The 11,564-nt window shown below is 41.6% G+C and overlaps 1 long non-coding RNA gene across 5 annotated transcripts in view; it reads left to right on the forward strand.

Moving 5' to 3' along the window:
- Positions 1-1,470, forward strand: part of LOC125613324 — a 6,481-nt gene extending 5,011 nt beyond the window's left edge. For all 5 annotated transcript variants that reach the window (XR_007343855.1, XR_007343858.1, XR_007343856.1 and 2 more), the window contains one exon: positions 1,207-1,470. This is a non-coding gene — a long non-coding RNA (uncharacterized LOC125613324). The remainder of the gene's footprint in view (positions 1-1,206) is intronic.
- The last annotated feature ends 10,094 nt before the right edge of the window (positions 1,471-11,564 follow it).

Below are 11,564 nucleotides of genomic sequence, written 5' to 3' on the forward strand. Positions count from 1 at the left end.
GGGGGGCTATCAATTGGCTATCACTGACCCTAACCATCCACGCTGGACCTCTAGGGTAAATGCTTCCTTCTACTGTGACATATCCTCTCCCACCCCCTGTGGCTCCATCTCCATCTCCCGAGAGCTTCAACCCTCCCAGCCCTCAGTAGCTAATCTCTAATGACATAAAGCATTCCAAACAGCAGTTGTTAGACTCCATACAGGATCCATATGAGCCTAATGTGGGGAGTCCACCACAGTATTCATGGCTATGACTACTCACTGAAACTGTAACCTTCTTAAATCTAACCCTCCCCGCCATCACACCAACTGATTGCTACTTATTGCCTCTCTGACTCAACTTTTGCTTGCAGCGGTTCCCTTGAATTTCTCGGCTTCTGACCTCTCAAATTTCTCCACTCCATCTGCCTGCCGTTCTCTCTAAACCCTTTCACCCGATGCTCCATTATGGGAGCCCGAGGAGTCTAATCATACTGTGATTCCCTGGCGCTGCCTCCTGGGCTTGGGTGTCTCCCAGTCAAAGTTTTGCCACTCTAACATCACCTTTAACTTCACCCTTTATGCACCACCTGGCTCATTCTTCTGGTGTAATGGTTCTCTCATCACTATCTTATTCACCAACACCTCTACCCCATGTATACTGGTGACGCTTGTCCTGCAATTGACTCTCTATACCCCAGCTGAAGTGCAGGCCCTCTTGTCTCCCCCAGTGCGGAATAAGCGGGCTGCTTTCCTTACAATACTGGTGGGGGTCTCTCACTGGCTGTATCTGCAGTGGGAGCCGGAATTTCTGGTGGAGCTCTAGGACACTCCTTATGGGCTGTACAGGACTTAAGTTCTAAACTTGAACAAGCGCTCACTTCTATGGCAGAATCTCTAGCATCTTTACAAAGGCAGGTCACATCCTTGGCTCAAGTTACTCTTCAAAATCGATGAGCTATAGACTTAGTCACAGCTGTAAAAGGTGGAACCTGTCTTTTCTTGGGGGAAGAATGCTGTTACTACATCAACGAATCAGGCCTTGTGGAAACTAATGTAGTCAAGCTCACCCACTTGGCTAACTCTTTGAAAAATCCACCAAACCAAAACCCATTTGCCACCTTCTTTTTAGCCCAGTTCCAATCGTGGCTGTTGCCTCTTTTAGGGCCCATATGCCTTCTTTTCCTGATGTGTCTGTTCCTGCCCTGTCTGCTTCGCTTCCTACAGGGCCAATTATGGAAAATCTCTAACCAAATTTTCAACCAGCCTCTGCTTAGGTACTACCAGCCTCTGATGACCGATGAGCCCCCAACATCTTCAAGAGAACAGCTCACTCATTGCTGAAGCTCACTACCAGGCACAATGGAATGCAATGGACATCGGACAGCGGGAGACAACGAGCCCAGAGAACCTCTTACTCTGCCATCCTGGATTCTTGAGCCTTTATGTCCTTTTAAGCCTCCTCATGGCCCTTGGCCTCTTCTCTGTCAGTCCCCCCTACATGGAACTTCTGCCAAAAACTGACATTTGCTTTAATTTTTGTCTTCATGCTGTTTTTGTTTGCTCTGATGTTCTTCAGGTGCTGGTGACGCCATGACAAGGCAACGCTTCCAATATTTCCTAGAGTCTCTGTTACAGGACCAGTGGCTGATACCAACAATCTCCTCCATCCAGGACTGGTTTGATGCCATCGATGACTTGTGGTTTCAGGGAACTTTCATAGACTTCACCCCTACGGAAGTAGCTGTCTATAGCCACTGGGTTTTATTTCTGGTTGCCATGATATCCCCAGACCTGCCACCCCACCCCCCAACATTCCTCCACTTCTCCTTCTAGGCCCTACGCCGCCCCCGCACAGCTAGAAGCAGCCAGATCTGACCAACGACGCCCCAGTTCCTAAGAAAACAAAAAGGGAGGAATGTTGGGTAAACATATAATGGCAGCAGCACCCCAGAGAAAAACCCCAGCATGGCGTCTAACGACCCTGTTTCTCCTCTTTGTTTCTTTCACTGGTGCGAAACGTTCCCGCTGGCGCCAATGTTCAAACCCTGCTGGTGGGAAGCCTTAGCCCCAATTAGAATTAACTTCTTGGGCTCCGGAACTGACATATGGAAGAGCTTGCCAATAAACAGGCGACCTGTTATCTACCTCAGCCCCTGCTACCTCTCTTAGACCTATATAAACACACAGCCTTTTGTAATAAAGTGGAAACCTCTTTGGTAATCTGTGTCGTGTGGTGCGGCATCTTACAGTCTTACAGGTGGGACACACTGTGCTGTGGGAGTGTTGGTGAAGACCACAGATCTAGGAGAGGCATTCTGGCTTCTGAGGGACTATGAGGGTTTTATCTGCCTGAAGACAAGGGAGGCTGAAGAAACAGATCAGGGTCAGACCTCAGATGCCCTTGAATTCTAGTTTGTGGCATACTGAACTTCTGATGGTGATGATGGAAATTTTGATGATAGTTTTTTTTACGGCTTTTTAAAAAGATTAGTCTGTCAGTGTTTTATAGAAAGAACTGGAGTAGCAGGAACACTAGTGGTAGAGGAAACATTGAGGAAACATTAAATTACAATTATAGATGATATATATAAAAGCAAAGGGGGCTGGGGATGTGGCTCAAGCAGTAGCGCGCTCCCTGGCATGCGTGCGGCCCGGGTTCGATCCTCAGCACCACATACAAACAAAGATGTTGTATCCGCTGAGAACTTAAAAATAAATATTAAAAAAAAATTCTCTCTCTCTCTCTCTCTCTCTCCTCCCTCTCTCTCTCTCTTTAAAAAAAAAAAAAAAGAGCAAAGGAACAAGTTCGATGTCTCTGGCTGAGATGAAGAAAAAACCAGACAACAAAGAATTTACCATGTGGAAAGAATTTTTTTTTTTTTTTTGGTATATTACCTATGAAAAATAAAGAATGATTGAATCTGGACTATAGTAGATCTGCATATCCACACATCATCTCTGGATTATAAGTGGGTTTTGGTATTTAATGAGAGGTGTTCTCATTAACTGGAAGGTGCGCTAAGACTATTCATGCTTCACTGATAGTGTGTGCTGTATGCATCTCTATATCCTCAGAGCAGGGAATTGTACAGTGCCTCGTTAACTACCAGTGCTTCACAGTCTTCCTAGAACAATTGGAAGCCTTTTTTTTTTTTTTTGGTACCAGGAATTGGATACAGAGATACTTAACCAGTGAGCAACATCCTCAGCCCTTTTTATTTATTTATTATTTTTTTCTTGATACTGGGGATTGAACTTGGAGGCACTTGACCACTGATCCACATCCCCAGCCCTATTTTTTGTATTTTATTTAGAGACAGGGTCTCACTGAGTTGCTTAGCACCTTGCTTTTGCTGAGGCTGGCTTTGAACTCGTGAACCTCCTGCCTCAACCTCCCCAGCTGCTGGAAATTCAGGCATGTGCTACGTGCCTGGCTTATATTTTATTTTGAGACTGTCTCACTAAACTACTCAGGGCCCTCTAAATTGCTGAGGCTGGCTTTGAATTTAGGATCCTTCTGCCTCAGACTCCTCAGCCACTGGGATTACAGACAGCCAATTGAAAGCCCAGCTAATTGTAAGCCATTAGTGAGAAAAATGAAGGAAGAGAATAAGGAAGCAAGTGAAGAAATCTGAAGTAAAAGACACATAGATGGTTCTGAGCTAGCAGGGTTTGACTTAGGATTTTTGACTTTATGTCGGTCGGCAACAGTCCAACAGCATTCTTCATTGATAGAAATCTACAATGGGACAGAGTAATATAAGACATATGGGTTTGTTAGAGCCCTTTATTTCACCCTTGTCCTGCTTGGAAGGGTGGGATGAGACTGTTTGGGTGGTGTGCTTGTGAAGCCAGATTTAAAATTAGGTAGTCAGTGTAGTTAGGTAAATCGGGTCTAATATCCAGTGAAATCTAAAATGGAGGCCATGTTGAGAATGAATTTCCGGAAAAGTTGAGCAACTCTCGGAATGTTAATGAAGTCCAGGAAACAGCCCCAACAGATTTGAAGCTAGCCCATCCCAAAGAAATGTTAATGAACAGCAAACTTGAAGATGCTGCCTCAGGAGTCCTTCCTGCCCAGATTACTTCTTTGGCCCACCTGTGTCCCACCCCTCGGGCCTTCCCACCTACATTCCAACACCAAAAACTATGAAAAGGGGAAACAACTGCACTTCCACGGATTCCATCTCTTGGGTCCCCTTCTTCCTCTGGGAGAAGTCTTTTCTGCTGTCCTTTAATAAACTTCTATTTTCCACTCTAAACTTGCCTCCGCATGCTTCTCTGGTTTTATACTTCAACATTGGGGAAGCAAGGACTCATCACCGGTCCAGAGCAGTGACACTTGGTAAAAGGCATTCTCTGCTTTCCCAGATAGCTCTTTGTCAAGGAGATGCTGAGCACACTCACTCTGCTACAGAAGATCAGTGTCTACTGGGGCTAGGTTCTGTCCCGTCATACATATCCAAGATCTTTGGCAGAGAGGTAGCCTTCTTTGCTTCATTTCTGCAGCCACCAAGCCAGCCCTGAGCACTCTGATGTCCCTATCTTTTAGGAGTCCTGGCTGACTTTGTTTTCAGGAGAGCTTGTTAATAGAGCACCTGGCAAAACAGCTATGTCGGTCAAACGACACGTGTGAGGCAAATATTTGACAAGGGAAAGTGGATTATTTTGGAATATGTGATCATCCAAACAGGAGCTAAGTTTGACATTTGCTTTAGAAATACCGGGGGAAAAAAAAGGAAAATAACCAAATGAATAGAAGATTTCAAGAGGGTGTTTACCTCTTCAAGGAAAGGAAGTGTTCTCTAGAGCTTCAGAAGGAATCATTTGCATATCAACAAAGCCCTTGTGGGCAGAGGCCAGCATGACTCAAGCTGCCACCTCACAGTTAATTATAAGTCATTTTTCTGCTTTGGAGAAAGCAGCTTTTCTTTCATTTCTTCCTTTACTGCACCTCTCCTGCTTTGATACCACCTTGCACTTGAAATTAAGAAAATCACGTTTCCTCATTCACAGATTCCACATCAGACGTTCTTAATTTAAATAGATCTTCTTCCTCAGATACTGGAATGCAAATTAGGAAGCAGGAAAAAAAAAGTATGAAAAAAGAAAGAGAAAACTTTCAGTGCAAGTGAGTGTCCGCTGACTTATTCTTGCCATCCCTCCCCTTAATTTTTATTTGCTGCTAAAAGGCCTCAGCTGGGTGCAGTGCCCTGGGTCTCCTTGAACACTTTCCAGCCAGCCAGAGGTCCTCTTCCCAAACTAGATCTTTGGCAAGCTGCAAATCTCTCTTAACATGGCAACTGCATAGCAAATTGTTCTCTCTAAAAAATGCATAGAGATGATGTAATTAAAATGAAAAAAAAAAAAGCCTAGATATAATCACTTAAGATTAAAAAAATTTCTCACTCATGTACATCCACAATCCCTTGCTGCTTTCTTCCCCTGACATTTCTACTCCTGGTCCTGCACTTCCATCTAAGATTTGAACTTGAACATAAGGGCTGTTTGAATCATTGCTCTGGGCAAAAACAACCCTCAAGCTCTTGCCAAGTATTTTTTCCTTCCCCTCCTATCTGTTTAAACATTTCAACTCAGTGTGCAGTGTGCCTGAAAATGACTCTGATGTAATTACTTACAATGATACCTCTCTGCTGAAGCCTGTAATTCCCTCTTGATTAAGATGGCGATATTGATTTGGCTGGGATTGCATGCAAATAAACCGTGGCACTGAGGAAGGTGTAGCTTTTCAGCCTGCCAGTGTATTTTTGACTTCAGTTTAGCAGCTGAGTTTCCCCACCCATCTGGTTTGACTATAGCATTTATATAGATTAATAACTGTCTGCTGGGCTCAGATGGAAACCATAGCCATCAAAAGTTCTCATCTGGAGCCTTTGTTTTGGTTGTGCCTATCAATGCCAGCCATCTCTGCTCTTACATTTATCAGAGTAATTGAAGTCAGTTGGGCTGACTGTCAAAAGGTCATTGTCCTTCAGAAGATGACAGGTGAAGGAGGGGACCGAGAAGAAAATATTTTAAGGCATTAGAGTGATGTGGTAATTAATCACCAGTAGAGTCTATATTGAGTTCTGCAGTATGCATTGAAGAATATAGGCTTTTAGAGTAATTGACTACCAATTTCTATTCATTTGGAACAAAACCAAAATTTACAGCTATGGATCCTTTCAAAAATAAGGAAAGAAAATACATTAGGAGAACATAATTATACCTACCACCCAAACAGACTTTGTATTACCTGGAGTGCTGGTGTAACAGGGACCAGGCAGGGTGAGGGCCACTGAGAGCAAATCTGGGGCAATGGGTTGACAGGGATTCCTTGAGACATTAATTTGGAACATGTGTAATTCAAATAAGGCTGACTGGATTGAAAGGGATGCTTTTTGAGTGGGGTGGGATGGTAGAAATGTTTCAAATTAAAGAAGACCCAAAAGACAGAACAACAAAATGCAATACTTGACCCTGGGCTGGATCCTGCTGTGGAGGAGGAAACTGGTACAAAGAATATTATTAGATCAAACGATAAAATTGGTATATGTGTAGTACAATAGATGAAACTATTGCATCATTATTAAAACTGCTAAAGTTGATATCTGTAGTAGGATTATGCAAGAGAATGTTTTAATTTTGGAAAATACACATAATGTGTACAACTTACCCTGATAAAGGATTAAAAATTAGGTAGACAGATATCATATACATCTATCTATGAGAGAGGAAATGGGGAAAGAGTGAGAAAGAGAACAGATGATAAAGAAGTAAACTGTTAATAATAAGTGAATCTGGGTAAAAGGTATATGGGTGTTCTTTTTTTCTATTCTTTTTTTTTGGGGGGGGAGGGTAGTACAGAAAATTGAACTCAGGAGTATTCTACCACTGAGCCACATCCCCAGCCCTATTTTGTATTTTATTTACAGACGGTCTCACTGAGTTGCTTAGCACCTTTCTTTTGCTGAGGCTGGCTTTGAACTCATGATCCTCTTGCCTCGGCCTCCCAAGCTGCTGGGATTACAGGCATGAGCCACGGTGCCCAGCTTTTTCCCCTTCTTATCCTTGTAATTTTTCTGTACATTCGAAATTATTTCCAAATAAAAAGTTAAAAAAAAATCAGGGAAGTTGCCTTCAAAGGCCTGACTCAAATTTTGTCTGACTCAAAGTTCTTTCGCCATGGAGTCATTAAAAATTTCGACCTTATTGTTTTGGTATAAAAGAACACGTATTCATGTGCTACTTACTTCTTATTTTCCTCCTTTCTACACATAGTTATTTGAGAGAAGAGACCAAGACCCGTTTGTGGAAGAGATGGATCTTGAATTACCACAGATGTACTGCAAGAGCACATATATTTTGCTAAAGTCAGAATTCTGAGTGGGTGAAAGAAACATCAGTCATCCATACATGTGTACCAGGCACATGCTGGTTTAGCTGCCAGGGCTGTTGTAGAAGCCCTCTGGCTATTCTGCTTTCCTCCATTCTTTCCTCCAAGTTCTCTCCTAGCTGTTGGAATTCCTTCTGTTCAGACTATGTCCATTCTTGTCCTCAAGTTCCTACCATTTCTCATGCTTCCTCCCCGCAATAGAACCTCCCTTCATTTATGCTAATCAGTCCAACTTACACTGTATACCACAGCTCTTTGATTGTTTTTATTTTCCTTTTACATGATGTGACTTTTCCTGACAAATTATGAAAGTAATGCACGTTTATCATAGAATTTTTCGGAAGTAGAAAAATACGAAGAAAGAAAAATGTGATAATCCTGCCACTCAGGACAACCTTTTATGAATCTTTTGGTGTATTGCCTTTGCTTTTTTCTTTCCTTTTTAAAAATATTTTCTTTTAGTTGTAGGTGGACACACAATATCTTTATTTCATTTTTTGAAATGTGGTACTGAGGATCGAACCCAGTGCCTCACACATGCTAGGTGAGTGCTCTACTACTGAGCCACAACCCCTGCCCTCCTTGCTTTTTTTCTCGGCAGACATTTGTGTATGTACATGTAGGTTACATATTATATAAGATCTCTCTCTCTCTTTTAAAATTGCACATTTCATTGTAATATCGTTAAATGTTATTTTAAAAAGTGATTTTTAATAGTTGCATGTTTTTCAGTTAGATGGAGGAACCAAGGCTGATATTTAATTATCCTGCAATATGGTGGCTCTAAGTAGGGCTATTTATATCTTCAAATTAAATAATTGGTGCATCTGCCATGACTGGTTGGTTTATTAATTTTGATTGGTTGGTGTGTTGGGTATCATATAAATTGATCGGAGCCTTTGGCAAACCAGTAGTTAGAACATCACCTGTGAGTGAACCCTTACAGAATTAACTTTTTCCTATTGTTGGGTATTTAGGTTGTATTTAATTCATGCTATTACATGTAAATCTACAAAAGACCAAGACAAAACAAAAAAGAAAAAGCAAAGCCAACACTTATATAATGATTATTGACAACTCATCCAGTTAAGTTTCTAGAAATTCAAGAATGGTTCAAAGATATAACAACTTCAAGGGCTTTGATGCACATTGCCCTGTGGAAAGATTGAATTCATTGGCAGCGTGCTTGTGCTAGTAGGGCATGTGTGTTACACTGAACCCTGAAAACCTGAATCCTGTTATTTTTAAAAGATCTTTGCCAATCTGAGAGTTCAAAAATGTTGTCTTGCTTTAACTTGTATTTTGGGGGTAATCTTTTGAACGTGAGCATCTGAGTGTTTTGTAGAATGTGCTTTGCCATTTTTCTCTGCTCACTTCTCTGCTCTACGCTTCACCAGTGTCTCTAGGCTCTGTCTTTCCTCCTTTGGAACATGTGACAGCTGCTCCCTCACTAGTTGCCAGGGTTAGTTTGGCTACTTTCCTTGGCGAAGCTGATGCCACTTCCTCACAGGACTACTTGCAAGTCTCCTAAAGCAGTTCCTTAATTGAAAATAATTGTTTTTGCTTGTGGATGAGTTATGTTGCTTTTTGTGGATGTGTTACGTTCACATGTAATTTAAGTTCTCTAAGGGCAAGAACTTTTTTTTTTATTTACTGTTTTTCTTTTTATTTTTAGTTATAGATAGACATGATACTTTTATTTTGTTGATTTATTTTAATTTTTTCTAATTAGTCGTATATGACAATAGAATGTACTTTGACACATCATATATAAATTGAGTATAACTTCTCATTCTTTTGGTTGTTTATGATGTGGAATCACACTGGTTGTGTAGTCATATATGTACATAGGGTAATAATGTCCAATTCATTCTATTATCCTTCCTACCTCCATACCCCCTCCCCTCCCTTCATTCCCCTCTGACTAATCCAAAGTAACTATTCTTCCCTAACCTCTCCCTCTTATTGTGAATTAGCCTCCACATATCAGAGAAAATATTTGGCCTTTGGTTTTTTTAGGATTGGCTTATTTTGCTTAGCATGATATTCTCCAGCTTCATCCATTTATTGGCAAATACCATAATTTTATTCTTCTTTAAGACTGAGTAATATTCAATTGTATATATGTACTACATTTTCTTCATCCATTTATCTATTGAAGGATACCTAGGTTGTTCCATAGTTTAGCTATAAGTTGAGTTGAGCTGCTATAAGCATTGATGTGGCTGTTACTGAAGTATGCTGATTTTAAGTCCTTTGGGTATAAACTGAGGAGTGTGATAGCTGGGTCAAATGGTGGTTCCATCCAAGTTAAGAACTTTTTAAAATAAAAATAAACAATTCTTTGGCATTGGTTTTATTATCTATTGCTGTGTAACGAACCATCTTCAAAGGTTTACAGTAGCTTTCCTTGTCTGTCTGCCTGTCTGTCTGTTTCTGTCAGTCTCTCTCTTTCTCTCTCTGTGTGTGTGTGTGTGTGTGTGTGTCTGTCTGTCTGTCTGTTTGTGTTTCTTTCTCTGTCTGCTTCTTTACATGGTTAGCTGGGGCTTCCTCAAACCATGGCTGTCTTGGAGTATTTGAACTTCTTACCCAGTGGCTGTCTTCTTCAGAGTAAGTACTCCAAGGAGATCAAGATAGAAGTAGAAGACTTCTTATAATCTAGCCTTAAAAATGATGCAACTTCATTTCAGCCACATTTCCTTGTTAGTCAAAAGGGAGTCACAGGGTCTCAAAAGTGAGAGCTCAGATTAAAATAGAAGGGGACTACTAGGTATGTAAATACTGCGGCATAGAGTGGATATCTTTGGAGACAAGCTACCAGAGGTGTCTACCATTGATTGTGTTCAGTCCATATTTAACATTCAATAAGTTCTTATTTAATGAACAACCTAGAAACTAGAGATACATTGTTTTCTGAAAAGGTGGTTTGATCTTTAATTTTCTTTGCTGGTAGGAAGGGCCAAGCGAATGAGCTGTGAATAACGAGACTTGGCATAGCTGCAATCTAATCTCAGAACAGCAAGTAACCTTGAAGAAATTCACTAATGGGTGTAAATACATCCTACTGGATGTATTATTCTAAGACTTTATTGTCCTTAGTTACCTAACCAATATTTTCCTATTTATCCCCATTCTCTGTCTTTGAGCAGGGCATGTCAACTTCAGTGACACCAAGTCTCCAGGTACATGCTGCTGTTCAACAAGATCATAAAGGCACTTCAATGTCATTGAGTATCCTTATGGAACTCAACATTTTGAAGTTTGATATTGGTTAGTGACAGCTCAGCTTTCTACCAGAGATCTAGATTTCAAGATTTGTTTCTGAATATGGTTGGAAGTAGGAGCTGTCTCTGGCTGACATGGTCAAGGGATGTTTTTGGTTAAGTCTATTTTGGGCTAAAGTATAAAATTGATCCATTCATTTCCCATACAATGACAAACAGAAACACGTTGCTTGAAGAGTTCATTACTTCAGTTAAAAATCATTGCTCCTTTGCCATGTTTAAGATTGCACCACATTCTTTCCAGAATCTTATATGAGAGAGAGGAGATCAGACGTATATACCCAGATACCAAACCAGGAGGCCTATGCTAAGGGCGATACAAATGATGTAGACATGAAATGCTACAGGTGTTCAGAATAATAAGAAATCACTCAGTCTAGGGTGGCATTTGTTGGGCTTAGTCTTAATGCAGAGCCCAATACAAGTGGGAAAGGAAAGGAGATTTGCTTCTCTGGCAGCATTTTCTAAGCATGCTTAGGCAACATGGGGAGACCAAAGAGGGTTAGCCCGCTTTGTGCCCTCTCAACAGAAACCAGACAACCACGGGAGGAGCCTCCACTGTGGCCACACGGAAGGCTGCTCTGAGTCCTCTCAACTGCTGCCAATATCTGCAACAGCAGTAGGTGTGGCAATTTCTGTAGGTTTGTAGGTCCCCTGATGGGTGGGGAGGCCTGGCCTGGGAACAATCCCAGCACACACTGGGAAAGAATGTTCAAATGTTCAGCTTGGGCCTTGAGCAGTGCCTGTGTTCCAGCTCCTCCAGAGACTGCAGAGGGTCTCAGCAGGGAAGCGGTTAATGTCTCACAGTACACTTTTCAAGTCAGAGCCCCTCCACCCATCTGGGGCTGGCTTCTCACTGGGTTTAGGGGATTTGGAAGGGATTTGAGGTGGGTGTGGTGCAG

The sequence above is a fragment of the Marmota marmota genome, unplaced genomic scaffold (assembly GCF_001458135.2).
Source record: "Marmota marmota marmota unplaced genomic scaffold, marMar, whole genome shotgun sequence".
NCBI classification, from domain to species: Eukaryota; Metazoa; Chordata; class Mammalia; order Rodentia; family Sciuridae; genus Marmota; species Marmota marmota.